At 47.8% G+C, this 15,640-nt stretch overlaps 1 protein-coding gene across 1 annotated transcript in view; it reads left to right on the top strand.

Annotated features, from left to right (window-relative positions):
• LOC143357941 (headcase protein-like) overlaps positions 1–13,796 on the top strand; it is a 237,343-nt gene extending 223,547 nt beyond the window's left edge. The window contains exon 6 of the transcript XR_013082905.1: positions 13,782–13,796. The gene's annotated coding sequence lies outside the window, so the exon portion shown is untranslated. The remainder of the gene's footprint in view (positions 1–13,781) is intronic.
• The last annotated feature ends 1,844 nt before the right edge of the window (positions 13,797–15,640 follow it).

The raw sequence follows: 15,640 nt of genomic DNA, 5'->3' as shown, positions 1-15,640 counted from the left end.
ACCTGAAATGGATTAAGAAATTCCAAGCAAATTCTTCAGTATACCTAGCAGGCTCCACAACATCCCCCAAATTTTTCACAAAGGAAACAGTGAAAAATTGCCATCGACAACGGCTCCCAAAAATTACAGTCAGCCGGCGAATGTGTTGTTCAAAGGGGTGAAGACTGGGCGCCGGTTCAATCAATAGCCGCAGAAATCAATAATTACACGCAACGCAGCTGAAATTCTGCATGTACTTCCCCCCGTAAAGGATTGTTTACCCCCCGCGAAGGGCGCTTAGGGAGCTGAGCTCGCATACTCGCGAGCGTTTGCCGGAGGCGGTCGAGCATCGCGGAGGGTCCGGGGATCGATTATTATTCGCGTGATGCTCATTCTCGTTGATTAATGGCTCGGCTAGCGATTCTCTCTCTCTCTACATAGTCGTAGCACGAAACGGAAGTCCGGGGACCTGTCGTTGCTTGGAGGCGTCACCAAGACATCGAATTAATCGTCATTAGGCTTCCCAGGTCGGAACGGCAGCGACTGCGTTGTCAGCCGAGGGACGACAGCCTTCGCTGTCACCCCCTCGTCATTAATAACGCTTCATCCCCACGAGGAGGGGCCCGACTCCATCGACTTTTCAAGACACTTAATCCGGTATCGTTTGATTTTCATTTGCTCTTTCCTCGGAATCTTAAACGAGAACTGCTCGCGGAACGTTTCCCGGGGTCGGAACGAGCCGTGATTGCGCTCGATTAGGTGGAACGAGGAGCCAGCGGTTGACATTGGGACAATGAAGCGTTTTCAAATTGGTTTTTCCCTTCCAGCTGGTTTTATCCTCGTTTCGCGTGTTACCGTGACAGCGAGCACCCACCGATTATATTATCGGGAATAAAGATGATGTTTCGGAGAGCGATCACTGCTTAAGGGTTGCAGAGGCTGGTCTGGCCAGGGGTGGCATTTTTGGGGGCTGGTTTTGTTGTTCGTAGTGCTGTATAGTTGCTGAGATTTAACATTTGTCGATCCTTCTGCTGAGCATGGAGATTCGTTACGGAAAGCTTTGATTATTAATCTTGTGTGCGTTTATTACGAATAATATTATAATAAATTATCTCAATAGGCCCGAATGTATGGATTTCAAAGAGAATTGAAGTAGAAATGTAACGATTCAATTTCCCCGTCTGTCTACAAGCATCCTATTCCACTTAAAATTTTCGACGTCCCTGATTCATTCGCCTGTCTGCTCATAAGCGTCTTATTCCACTTAATAATTTGTCTCCCATATCATTTATCACTACAATTGCAACAGTACCGCTTATTGTAATAAATAAACCACCGTAAAAAATATTTAATAAAGTATGATAGTTTCTTCAAAGTCCGTTCTACCTCTTGATGATTCTTGCAGTGTCCCTTCCCGTCATTTAATAGTGCTCAATAGTGATCAACAGGCTTCGTTTGATCAATCGTTCGAAAACCATGGCCCCGCAAAGGGAACCCACCCCCGCAAGCATAATTAAGAACTGTTTTCGCTGACGGCGACCTATTAGAGACGCACGGAGGCAACGTAATCCACGATTATTAATATAGCGTAATTATTATTACAATCATTGACTATTTCGAGGCAGGGACGCTGCTCTCTCAGGGACCCGAGTATTTAATGAAGCAGCCCTTACATGGGTCTCTCCCGAGGGGTGGCAAGGCCTCGCCGTTTCTGTCGTTATTACGGAGCGGATTGGCATCGCTGTTTATATAATTATGCTTCGTTCTCCGGAGATAATGCTCGCCGGGGTCTCTCGCTACCCGAACGACTCGTGTTTTCGTGCTGGGAGGTCTCGTGCGCGCTGAAACGCAATCTATCTCGACAAAAGGGTCTCTTACAATATTACTATCTCCGGTGAAATGAAGACTGCAATTATTTATTACTTAACACATAACTCCCTCAACATTAACCCTTTGCTAATCTCGAATATTTTTGTTACGGATGATTTTTTACATTTTGTCCTGTGGACCTTCGTGTGGATATAAATTTCGGAGGGTTGATTTAGAAAAATTGGGGTTCGAGAGAAATTTGTTTAGCTCGCTAGGGGTTGCGTTACACCCCCAAAAAGACAGTAGCGTTATTCAGTTTTTCTTAAGCCGAAGTCAAAGCTCCGGCAAACGGATTTAGCGGTGCTCCGTCTAATGGACGTACTTGAAAATCTTTGTTCCATCATCTTCGCAGGCCTGCACCCTCCGGAAGTGTCGCAAGGCAATCAGAAACTCCCCGAAGTGGTGTCCCCGTGTTTCTTCGGCGTCGCAGAATCCATTAGCCCGATTTCGGCGACCGTGGCCGTTAAAAAAGGAACGGAATCGTCGTTTCCCATTAGAGGCGGTCGTAATAAAGTTCCGGGTGGGCACAAAGGGCTCGCGACGATCCCTTAGTCGACCCTGGAACCGGCTGTTTGCCTTATCTGCGCGTACATCTCCCTTAACGACACCGAGTCCGGCGAAACAGTGATACAGCAGTAATATTAATAGGGTATACAGGCTGCCGGTCGCGCGGATCCACCCCCGAAGACAAATCCCGAGCTAATGTCGTTAGCCGGTCCTGCGGGAGACCCGGCCTGCTCTCAGACAAACAGACAATGCGTCGAGTGTGCTCGCAAAGCCTGGATAAACACTCTAATATCTGGAAGATCGGCCGTTCGACCCCGGGAAAACGGCCCCGTTATTTTCGGACCGGCGGACACTTCTGCCGGAGTGACCACGCGCTGATGTATTGGTTGCTTCTATGTATGTATGTAGATACCCGTCGCCATCGATCGGTTCAAGCCGATGTACTCGGCGGCAGACTCATGGCGAACCAAATGCAACTTTCAATTAAAACAGAAACCTGATTTCTAAAAGAAGGTCAATTCTTGCTGAAAGTATCAAAATTGAATTTTTCAATATGAAACAATTCCCTGTGTGTCCTGCATATTCCTCAAGAAAATGTGGTCTCCGACGCCCCGGAAGTAGTTTATCGAGAGTCTGTACGAGGGAATGGCGCTCGTGCCAAGTAGGAGACGCATCGACGAGGGTCAATTAAATGCCATTAGCGCCGTTGGATGGCGGCCAATGTTAGCGACGACGAGGACATACCGAAACGGATAACGGTTCGCGTAAACCCCGGGGCTGATCAGGATCCTCGGACGCCGGTGACGGTAATCGGATTGCGGCTGTATAGATCAGCGCGTCTACGAGCGCGCCGCTATCGTGGAACATTAATTTTTATGGGTTTTCGATATGAGCCACGTAGAACGAACTCCCCCGAGGTTCGACAACCTCCGCCGCCGCAAGCACACTATAGCGAACGTCTCACATGAAGTGGAAGTAAGGAAGAGCGTCGAATTGATCGAGTCCACGGCGTTCGGGGGTTTCGTTCGTTTCGAATTCGGCGAAGTTTCTCGTCGAATCCCCGCCACGCTGGTGAATGAAATTTTGCCAGCTGATTCGGGACGGTTCTTCGTCCCGAGCCCGAGAGTTCGTAGTTCATTGCCCGCGCTAATGGCGGTATTACCGGGCCAACTCGAACACCGGTGAATCTCACTTAAGTTGAACTCCCTTCTGCAATTAGAATATATCACCGAGCGAGAGCCTTAATCCGCGGGCGTTACTGTTACCGTAATCTGATATATACGAACCACGGCTGTCTCCGGCATAGTTAGGTGGAGCCTCGTTCGAATCGTTCGTTTCGAGATCCGCGGAACACTGCGTCTCGAATTAGGCGTTCGCGAGCGAACAGGACCGAAATAGAACGTCGGACAAGTGGCGATTAATAACAATTAGCTGAGATACGCCGAGCAATTCGCTCGCGACAGGCTTGAACTTTATCTAGACAAGCGACACGTGTGCTGTTATCGCAGCCGAGACGCCAGACTCCTCGGAGAGAGGCCGAGAGACGCGGAGAGACGAGTCAGAGGTCGGCAATCGTCGCGTCAACTAATGTTACGGTCTATCTTGTAAGAGCCCGGTTAATGGCCGTCTCAGGAGTCGCTAATATGTCGTAAGTAGGACCGACGAGGGGGACTGCCATAATCGTAACTGCAGTCGCCTGCCGACGGAGACGTCTCCTCACCTGGAATCTCGCGTTAGGCGAAATCGTCCCTCGAGAAATCAGAATTCGGGGAACCGACAACTTCTCCGCCATGCAGACGGTGTAACTATGTTTCTTTGTTGCTGGGTGGGACCTCGAGGCGTCGGGGCTGATGGCAGATTCATTAAACTGTTCAGAACTTGTTGCTATTCTAGTCAATATTTACAGATTCTCGCTGGTAAAGTCGCTCCTTAAAAATTCATGCAGCTCCAGAGGGCAAATCATTTTCTACAGAATATTTTGTATCATTGAAGAAAATTTGTTGATTCATATTTTTCCAGCATCGACACCTTTTTGGATTTTATAGCAAATACGTTCTTCCACGAAAATCAGAGTCAAGTACAAATAAAAAGAAGCAAGATGAACATTCAGCAGACACTTTAAAACAATTTTCGCTATAAGGAACATCTCCTCCAGTCCAACACTAAACTCAGTAAATACTTTATTTTCCGGTGAGCCAGGATTCGTCTAAAAGTCAGACCACGGAGCAAACAATTCATAGATTCCCACCGCAAGAGTTCCCAATCGGATATTTCTCTTTTTCCCGATAAAATCGCTGGCGGAGAACGGCGGGAAGAAGCGAGAGGATTGGGAAGCTAATTCGAAGCTCGGTGCTTTTAACCATTTTCTCGGGGTATCGCGATCGGCGTTAAGGAAAGTCGTTCGAAAGGATTTCCCCGTGGCGCGCGAGTCTAAGCCTGTAAACAGCATTAGCTCCGGGTTTGTTGTTCCACGGCGCGGCTTCGTGGAACGCATTCGTTCGGCCCGGAGTGCCGGTAATCGAATTTCCACGAGCCCGCGGATTTTTCTACGAATGGATGTCTCCGGTCCGCGAAACGGAGGGGGGACGACACCGGCTGTGCAAAACACCGGAGTATAAATGTTTTGTTTGCCAGACGTATTTGTCTGGCTCCGGACGAGCCTGACGGGACTCTGCGTCTTCCGTTTGCTCAGGAGATCTCTCCTTTTCGGGGAGATATCCGGCGAAAATGCACGGATAGACGCGACACTCGCAGATAAAGCCCAGATTTACCTCCTGGCTTGTCCTAGAACAACGAACCGGCTCTAGTCCTTTAGCCGGCGGGTTTTTAAGTTCTCTCCGTTATTTCCAGAAAAATTCTTCTCTGTCTTCAGAAGAATGATCGGCAAATCTCTGCGTGATCTTTCGTGGGAAATGATTCAGTAAATATATTTAGTAGAGATTCTAACACGAATCGCGCGAAGTCCAAATAAATTCAATCTTGTTATTTTTATAAGTAGACTGCGGTATGACAAAAACCAGTAGAGGCAATTTAAAGCAGTGAAAATTTGACCCCTGGTTATTACAATTGATGCAGACAATTTTTGTTCTGCGTAAAGATTCGCAGTCCATTTATAAGGCAACATATATCAGTGATTTTTAAAGCTCGATAGGTTTAGTGTTAATCACTGTATCAACAGGGGTAAACATTTTGAAAATCAATGGAACCGTGCCACGGGGGATGAAATCATTTTTCACGCGAAGAAATAATTTGGCCGCGCCTTAATTGCACCATTGGCGCCTCGAGGGTTAAGCCCGTCGATGCCCATTTATCCCGTGCATCGGGCTGTGCGTCGAGCAAAAAACCCACCCCCGAATTCATAAACGCATTACTGCTGTTCGCGTATTCGAAACGAGGCAAAAATGAGACAGAGAGAGGGTTGCGACGGCGTTTCTCGGCACGCAACGTCGGCAGCATCGATCAAACACTCTCGAGCCGAATAATCGCGTCGCCGTTGTCGAATGCATCGATGCGGCCACCCCCGCACACCCCCTTCGGTCTCTTTGCTCTCAGAAAGCCGAATACACAAAGCGAAAATGCCCGTTGCGCAAGCAGCTCACGTTGCTCCCCCTTCGTGCCACCCCCGTATCGGCCGCCGCGATATTTCACCGTTATGTTTAATAATTCGCAGACAGTCCGATGGAGGCTGGCTTCGCCCAACCCCTTCACCCTTCGAACTGTGCGCCGACGTTTTTTCCACACCCACACCATCGTCTCTCTTCTATGCCCCGTGGATGTCGTAGCTGCCATAAGTTTCGCGGCCGCGGCGCGCGTGAGCCAGTCGAAGTATGAAATGAAGTACGTGCCCCCCTTACGGGATTCGTCGCTCCAAACGGGGGTAGTTTTTCACGTTTGACCGTCTGCAGCCCACTTCTCACCCCTTACACCACCCCTTCCAACTTCCAAACCTCTCTGAATTAATATTTTACCGTACAACAGAATTTTCTTTCCGATATAGGGGATGTTTTATTCGTTACAGTTTCTACTTGAAACGAACAGGACAAATTTTCTATTCGACTAAAGTTTATATTTTATTATAGAACAGAATTTTTCTTCCTGTAATAGCTTCCCCTTCATCCCTTACCGAATAGGGGCTGTTTCCTGCATTCTAAAATTCCCCTTTGAAACGAGTGCAACATATTTTCCATTCTAGAATTCTTCCAGTTAATATTTGATTATTCACAGAATTTTTCTTCCTGCCATAGCTTCCCCTTCATCCCTTACTATAGTCTCCCTTCATAAAACGGGTGTCTTCTTCGTTCCAGTTTTTATTTCAAACTGGAGTCGTAAGCGACAATTTTCCGATTATATATGTTACTCGCTAGGCCACACCCACGACTTTTAAAAATAATACACGTTCAACCCCCGTTTTCCCAGAGACGTTTCAAGGGGTGCGTGTGTGCGAAAACGGAACAAAGCGACGCTCTGTCCTACACGCACATTCCCGGTGTATATCCGACTTTGTTGTACCCAATTTCTGCTCCCGGTTTATCCGACGTCGCCACAAGTCACCCTTCAACCCCCGCGCCACTCGAATTACTCCGACCGGAAAGGGGATCGCCGCTGGGAATACAAGTTTACCCGGACCTGTTTCGGATTCCAGTTAATAGTAGTTTTACGAGTGCCTAGGACGCGTTATCCAGTACCACTCCCATGAATATTAACCCCCCCCCCATCGATCCGCCTGATAATTTCCACCCCCAATCGTCCGAGGGTGGCTTCTTTCGACCCACGGTCCTGTGGAACGTCAATCTGTTTGGGGGATGATTTGAAAGCGTTTAGGAGGCTCTTAATAGTCACTTCCAAACGTGTTTATAGCTCATTTCGTCAAAATATAAGTTCATAAAAAAATGTAACTAGACGAACCCCAAAAAGAAATTCAATATTGGATCTGTGCTTGAATTCTTCCCGTCATTTAATTTCCTAGGAAAAAAAGAATGAATTCCCACGAACAAGGATTAACGTACACTGAGGAGAATTCGAGAGCTAAACACGGAACCAGCATCCGTCGTATCCTGAATAGTGCCGATCTAAGGGACGTAAAGACTAATGTCTTTTTATCCAGTAAATCATCCCTCGGGGGAGAAATAACGGCTCAGGTGAAGCGCATTAAGTGAATCATCCGGGTGTAGGTCATCGCGTCTTCTTATCTCAATTATCATTACTTTTTATTGCGTTCGATCCGACAGGCCGCACTCTCGCCCCCGTACAACCAGCTAAACGTTCCCCGTGGCGTCGGCGGCCACCCCCGAAACGAGAGTTTCGCGTTCGTCGGGGTAATTTGGCCGAAGCGGTGCGGTGCGGTGCGGTGCGGCGTCTGCTTGCTGCGAGGCTCGGGTCCCGGGGCGAAGATTTGCGGAATTGCGGCATCCGTATTCATCGGGTGTGCTTCGGGCCGAGGCCGGCCCGCGGTCACAGGGATTATGCTCGCGATCCCAGATCGCTCGACGGATCGACGCGGCCGGATCGGTCCCAGCTAGACAAGAGGGTCGGTTTAATGCCAGCTGCCCGGCAATTTCGCGTACGATGGTGTCCTTCTGCTACGTGACGCGAATACTTGGCTCCCGCCAGTGAATTTATTTTTCCTGAGGGTGGCGGGGGGTGAGCGGCAGGAAATTAGTCTGCTTGTAAAACGATCTTTGTCGAGACGATCCACTGGCAATTTTCTTTCTTGAATTTTCTCATTTATTTACTTACGTTTTTCTATATTCAAAATTGATCTGATAATTAATTCGTTATGTGCCAAACAGCATTTGAGCAATCCTTTTAGTTTCCGAGAAATAAATTTTCAACCACAAGCGTTTAAAACTAGCGCAAGTAGTACAAGTCAACGATCTACCCGACCGATTAGTCCGCCAGGAGAATCAGCCGGCTGAAATGTATTTCCGGTTTGCTATCATAATGAAATCACAACTGGCATTATTTGTAGACTACCCGACACAGATTTATAACGTTTACAACGAGGAAAACCAATATAGATGCTTCCGGCAACCGATGTTATCCGAAAAGCAATTTTATTCGTACAATACTAATTATAACTTTGCAAATGCCAAACGAAGGTGCTTGAAAAAATTCAGAGTACTACTTCAAACCATCCAGAATAAATCTACGAAACATCATTCATGCAATGCTTGCGGTTCCGGTGGAATAAATTCGCAAAGCCAGCGCCAGTAGTGCAAGTCAACGATAAGGCGAACAAAACGAGCGGACAGAACTTGTTCCCGTGTTTCTTATCGTCGTGAAATCGCAGCCGGTTTAATTTATGAGCTATTCGGCTCGGATCAGATGCACGCACGTCCTCCCACGATTTATAGGGTCCGTATCATAATCCACCCTTCTTGGTACTCGTTCCGCTCTGGCACTCGGGTATCGATATGAATTTTCGGCGGATCTGGCCTGCGAGACTGTTGCGTGTCTCGCGATCGGCTCGATGCTCGATTGTCCCGGAATGATCTCATTTATCTTCCAGTATAGCAGCAGTCGGTCTCCGACGCTGCGAAATTAATCAGACCGCTCCAGACACAAGCCATTGTCGGACGGGCGGGCCTCGCTCGTCAAGATCTCTCTCTCCTTCGTTCCCAGCCGCGATGGATTAACAAATATGGATCGTGTCTCGCAGACATCCACTCCACGTGTGCCGTTGACGTCCTCCCTTGACGAGCGCTCCGCGAACGGGTTAATTAAAGCGCCAAACTCGCCTGATGGGACCCCGGGCTCGGTGACTAACGATTTCTTAATTTCCACCCGTGAAATATTACAACAGCCTCCCCCGGATTATTATTTCTGGTCCTGCCTTCCCGTGTCAGCGAAAACACCGTCTATTGTTTCACAATTCTTCCTTTGTCTTTGTCACTCTTCGTTACTTTGTAATTCCCCGTTGCAAAGCATTATTGTGCCCTTTTTAGCGCCACTTTTGTAGTGAACCTCTGTGGATTATTTATTAACTTGTAAAGGGAAATTTCGTCGAGACGTCGAGAAATCTAATCCATGCCTTATGATAATCGTGATTAAAAAAATAATCGTGATTACTCGTACAGTTAATTGTAGAAACGTTCACAGAGACTTCCCAAAAATCGGCACACTTTGGGAATTTTGTTACAGCTAACTAAGAAGTGAAAAATTCTAATATTTTTAAGGGATCTAAACGGAACCATCAGCTTTGTATACGAATTTTTGGAAAGAGAAAATATTAGGAAATGGCGGAGTTATTGTCTAGTTTCAAGGCCTCGTTTCCTGGATCGCCAAACCTTGAAATCGTCCTTCTCTTGATGCGATCCTCTACTCGGCTTGGCGAAGCAGTCCCAGGATACGCAGCGTCAAACAACGATAATCTAATGCACACGTCCAATATTTGCCGGACGATAATCCAATGTACGGGAAAAGTGTCGGCCCCATTACCCCGAATCCGTCGAAACTTGCAAAGTACTCGGTGAACTCGACAACGTGGAAGGCCTTGAAGGTCCTGGAGGTCCGAGAGAGCCGCGCTATAGTGCTCTCTTGTCCCTCGAGTGTCTATCTGTCGCCCTCGGCCTGGCTGGCAACCCTTAACGCGGCTCGCCGTGGGAATATTACCAGGCACGTCGGCTCGTTACCGAAAGTTCGATGGTTGCCAGAGCACGAGGACGACGGAACACTTCGGCAGGCTTGATGGTTAATCGAAGGAGAGCGGCCCCATGGCCTTGGAAACGGCATAGCAGACGACGCGAACCATTTAATTGGAAGCCTCCGATCGACTTTCCTTTATTGCATCCTTTTCCTTCCAGACAAATCGATTAATCCTCGGGAACGAGGACGGGGGCGAGGTTTCGCCACGCGAAACAGGCTCGTTGTCGTCGGATTCCTGGATTTCGAGCGAACTGCCGCGCTCGAATTCCGCAACCCCTCGCCTATTGCCAATTCCCGTAATTCTAAGATCCCCGGGATCGCTATCCGGAGGATCTCCCTGGGAAGTAATGTAGCAGGTTATTGTCTTCCCGAGAATATCGTGTGACTCGATCGGAAAGTAAAGCTCCCCGGGAAATGACGAGCGAGAATTGAGCAGTTTTCGCGAGTTTACTGCGATGGGGTTGGGGCTAACTGCCGACTTAAGACCTGTATACTGTCGCAGTTACTAAAATTCTTTCCATTTTAAACCGACCGAAATTTCAACTCATTTTTCTCGATTTCTGCAGAGGATTTGAACTCTTGTGTGCAACTTAAATGTGTACATGTACTTTCTAGTATACGAACGATTAATATGCAACGAATCATCACTAGAATTTCTAGCTTAATTCTTTTCAATCTATGTTCACACGGAAACACGTGTTCACTTCAATTTCAATGTTCAAATGAAATTGTTATAATTTCGTAAAAGAACCTCGTACGACGATAAAATTCGACTCATTTTAAAGCTCACAGCCTCCCCTTTATAACGACCCCATAAAACTTGCTGTACGATTTTCATTGGACGTTTTATCGAGCTTCGAATGAGAACTGTACCGTCAACTTTGCAATAATATAACATACCAGACTCGTTCATTACTTCTGTTCCATAAAAACGGTAAAAGAAATCGTACGTCAAGTTTTAAGGTCTCGTTACAAAGGGGAGGCTTCAATCTTCAAGTCTGTGGTAGATTCATCCACGAGAAAAGGTTTCCAATGATTTTAGAGACGTTTCAATTCGTAGCATTTTCACGAAAACTACGAGTCTTTCGAACCTTCGATTTCCGATCGCCTAAGTTGTGTAAAACCATGTTAGAATGGAAGGAGTGGTTTTGAGCTTTAAAACGAGTCTAGTTTTATCGTCATATGATTCCTTTTTACGAAGTTGTAACAGTTTTCTTGGACGCTAGGATTATAATCGATTACAGCAAAGTGAACAGTGCTTTTATTCCTGTAAACCTAGCCTGTACGTCTTTCAATTAAATAAGCGGAAGTCTGACAATTTCCAAGTGTTTTCCGGTGCGTTCGTCTACAGAAAAGTGAAACGTTTTCGATTCTAATGGAACGCGGCTGCGGCCGCAGCCGGAAAAACGTGGCCGGGAACAAATCGAGCTTATTGCGCGATGTCTCTGGCCGTTCTCGAGCTGCGAGCAACGTTATCTAAAATATGTATCTGCACGTCCCGGTTGATCCCCGAGTGGCGCTATTGGGTGGCGCGAGCGAGCGTTCGCATAAATCGTGTATAAATAACAATCGTCGCCCGGTGAGATCAACTCAAACACACGGAGGGAACGGGCGTTGTCTCAGTCGTGGTCCGGCGACAGACCGTTTCCCGCTGATAGAATTTCGAGTTTCAACAGCTGCGTCTTATCAGCTCGTTCATCGATCGGCCCTCCGGAGCCAAGGTAGCGCCCTGTGCACGCCCACGCAGCCCGATATCGATCTCAGATTGCTCTTTGTTATCGAGAGGGTACTCGATCGCGAACCCTTTGTACCGGCACGCCGATAATAACGTGGTTTTCGCCGGGGCAAGACTAAGCGAATTAGGCGAGCGCTCGCCGCCGTTTAACACGGCGAGGATCGAGGGGGCGCGATCTATTCGGCGATCCACCGGACAACGATCAATACCGGCTGACGAGCGCCTCGATCCCCTGTTTGAATTGCGCGAACCGCGACAATTGCAACCGTGCTCCCCACGGCAAATAACGGGGAGTGATTCGGGACTGGTGATTGCCAACTGATCACGAAGACGGTGCACGCTAATTTATATCAGATGCACAAATAGTTGCAATTTCAGATCTGTAAGTTTTCGAAGCGGTACATCTCATCTTGATGTTCCAACGTATGCTCCAACATCTTGCGTTTAAAATGGAAACGAAATATTGTACATTTAGAAGGAGGGTGTATATTGCATTTTAGGAAATTCACAAGGAGACGCAAAAATAATCAGCTTAAATGAAATTTTGAATTTTTAAAGTCGAAGAAGGACGTACACTGGGCGGTTCTTTCACAGCCACAGTGATCAATGTTTTCAAGTCTCACCAACTTCATGAAATGTGCGTAATTTTACTAGTAATTCGATTATGTTAATTTTTCAGCAACTCGCGACTGCCGGGATGCGGTATCTAATTCAAGAAAAAATATTCCCAGACGCAGGCGGTTTCGAGCAACGTCCCCTCGAGTTTCGCCGTGTTCGGCGTGTCGTTTTATTTTCGGCGGAAAATCCGCTCGTCGCCGGAGAATATATCCGACGTTATTGCTCGTCCGTCGACGGCTACGCCGACGCAGAACGAGGGTGAAAGGGGTGGACAGGGGTGGAAAGGATACACGGTCCCGTGGACAGTCGTACGCGGAAGCGGATTCGACTTTTTCTCTCATTATTCCCGCGGCGTACACTTATTCGGCCGGTTCCGCGGACGTCGCGACGCTCCGGCCGATTGTTGGCCGCCGACAATGGGGCCGAGGACTCGCTCTGAAGTTTCGATTCTGACAGCCCAGCCTCTCTCGTTTTTTTCGGCTGCCAGGATCCCCGCCATTGCCACCGGGAACTTTTTCCGCCGCGGATTCGTCAGTCGTGAAACTTTCGTATTGTCTCGGTTCTCTCACTCTCTCTCTCACACACACACACACTCTCTCTCTTTCTGTTTCTCTCCCCTTTTCCCTTGCTCTCTCCGGCTTGAACAAAGCTCGGCCACGGTTATGGCTTGCCTCGAATTACCCGAGCCACCCACGCAACGAATACACTGTGTCCTGTCGCAGGAAAACGAGTCTACAGCAAGACGAGTTGGAAAATTTTAAAGCAGAATTTTTTCCTATGCTGAAAAAAATATTATAATCGATTTTAGTAATTACTTTAACATTTTCCACTCGTGGGAATTTCAACTGAAAGCATCGAGAATTTTTGTGTCATCAAATTATTCGGTCTAAAATTATTTTATGTTAAAAAAGGTTTTCATTCGGCATGTAAAATATCAAAACGTGAGTTTGAGTTTCATCTACAATACAGTCAGAATAAAGACTAAAAAATTACTTAAGAAACAAGAACAAGTCCCCTCCTTGTGAAAATGATTCGTTTACTGCTGGTTCATCGTATCCAGTAGTGTGTAGAAGAAGTAGAACGGGCTAGCCATGATCAGACATTTTATTCCTATCCGCAGTAATTAAATTCTCGAACAGATTATTTCGAAACGGGAGCCTTGTACGAGCACACTTTTTTTCAGCAGTAGAAACGGATGTGCTTTTATCAGACGGCGAACGAAAATTCATTTTACCTTTTTGACTCAGTTTTTCAAGTGGAACGACGTTTTTATGGAGTCTGCCAGTCGCAGGACACCCCGTACATTTCTCTGGCCCCCGGCAAAGCCGGTGTTCAGCCGGTTATTGTCTCGTCCCCTGGAATTCCGCGCGAGCAGCGTCGCGACGCTTCTCCTCCGAGAACGGCTTGTCTCTCCCCTGGTCCGCGCGAGCGGAGTCAATTTAGTGAAAAATTAATTCCTTCGGCGCGGTTGGCGGGACGCTCTGGGAGACCGTTTTGTGCGGCTCGAGTGCCGACGGGAAACCGCGTCGCGGCGCTCCGGATGCCGTCGCGGCCTTTAATTCTGTTTCTGAGAGTGTCTATTGTCCTCCGAACAGTATAAAGTTTGCATTCACCGGAGAGCGGCAGCTTTATTCAATTTTATGGTATCTTTCCTTTCCATGTCGTCTAGAAGACTCCACAAACGAAATATAACTGTCGCTTCTGTGTCTTTTGTGGTGTCTGAATCCGTTGCGCAGCTTTTAAGCACAGGCAAGGTATCAAAGCAGATTTATCACCCAAGGTATTTTTCTGCAATAAATGTACGTCTGCGATGGACCTGACAGCACAGAACTATGAGCACAAAGAGTTAGAGTCACAATCACAATATAGGGTTTTCTATTATCTAAAGTACCAACGTAGACAGAACACAGTGGCTTTAAAAATTGTTGTATTGTTTCAGACTGTCATAAATTACCCCCTGGATCTTCGCCTCCTTTTTCTGAATCATCGTATCCTGAATTCTCGTTTGCATTCCTCGGATCTCCGCTTGCGTCCTTTAGGTCCCTCATATCTAGATCCCTACATCTTTTCCTAGACCCCTCCCCCCGCTCTTGATCCTCTATTACCTTCTCTGTCCGCTCCATTCCCCGAATCCTCTCTTACCTTCCCTGTATCCCGTCCTCCCTCCCTCCTCCCTAGATCCCCTCCATCCCTATTCTTGATCCCTCTCCTACCTTCACCGGATCCCTCCTATTCCCACTACAGAGAAGTCAGCATCGACAAACACCGTCAAACCAACACACAGTTCCAAGAATGCCGACTTCAATGTATTCAATTCATTTCCACAAGTCAGCATCGACAAGCACACGCTCGAGATTGTCCGGTGTCAAACATCTGCAAACACGGTTAAACACGGCAGACCAACTCCGAAACATCGTTCTGCAACACGTAAACTGATTTCGTCCGCGGCAGGAAGGTCCGGTAGTATGTTGCCAAACATCGTGGCGTCGTTCGGGAGCAGCTGCCGCAAAATTTCATGCGAGAGGGAACGGGGGACGCCCCATGGCCCGGTCCCACGGCAATAGTTCTAACCCGGAGAGCCTAACCCTTCGGTGGTGGGTGGACCCTTTTGGCACGAGTGTCGGATTAGATTTAGCCATTGCTGGACGGAGGCTCGGCCCGCTCACTTCATAATGACTAGGGGGATCCATTGTCCGTTCACTGTGTGCGCGAGGAACGGCGGGAAGGGGGGGGGGGGACGCAGGGCTAACTTTGCCCCGGAGGTATTGGCAGCCCGGCAGGACGCGTGTTGTGTCCTCCGACGTCCACCGGCGAGTTACAAAGTCATTGTTTGCGACGTCCGCCGACGCTCCCGGGAGGCACGAATACGTTATTTCCGACGGAGACTTTCTCCCGTCACGGATAAAATCGATAGCCGGCTGCCACGCTTAACGGAGAACCGATCGGGCTTCCACCCTCGGATGCGGGATTCGACAATGGCCACGAACGTCAGAAGAATTTTGCTTGTTTCGAAACGCAGGTAACCCTCCCGTCGCTTGACAAAACTTTCCGTTGCGTCAGAAAAGTTCCTGCCGCCTTCTGTGTGGGCGGATTAAAGAAGAATTATTTGCTACATTTATTTCCGTCAATACAAATTCCGAGATCTCTGCAACCTGTAAAAATGGCTGAAATCTTTTTCGTCAACAATCGTGTTACATTTACACTCCTCGGCGTCCGAGGCCTCTCGAGGCAGTGAGGATAATTCTACGACGTTTGTCATCCAGGCCTTGGCGACATATATAGAGAAAT

Source organism: Halictus rubicundus, chromosome 10 (genome assembly GCF_050948215.1).
Source record: "Halictus rubicundus isolate RS-2024b chromosome 10, iyHalRubi1_principal, whole genome shotgun sequence".
NCBI lineage: Eukaryota > Metazoa > Arthropoda > Insecta > Hymenoptera > Halictidae > Halictus > Halictus rubicundus.
This window is presented reverse-complemented; position numbering and strand designations above follow the sequence as displayed.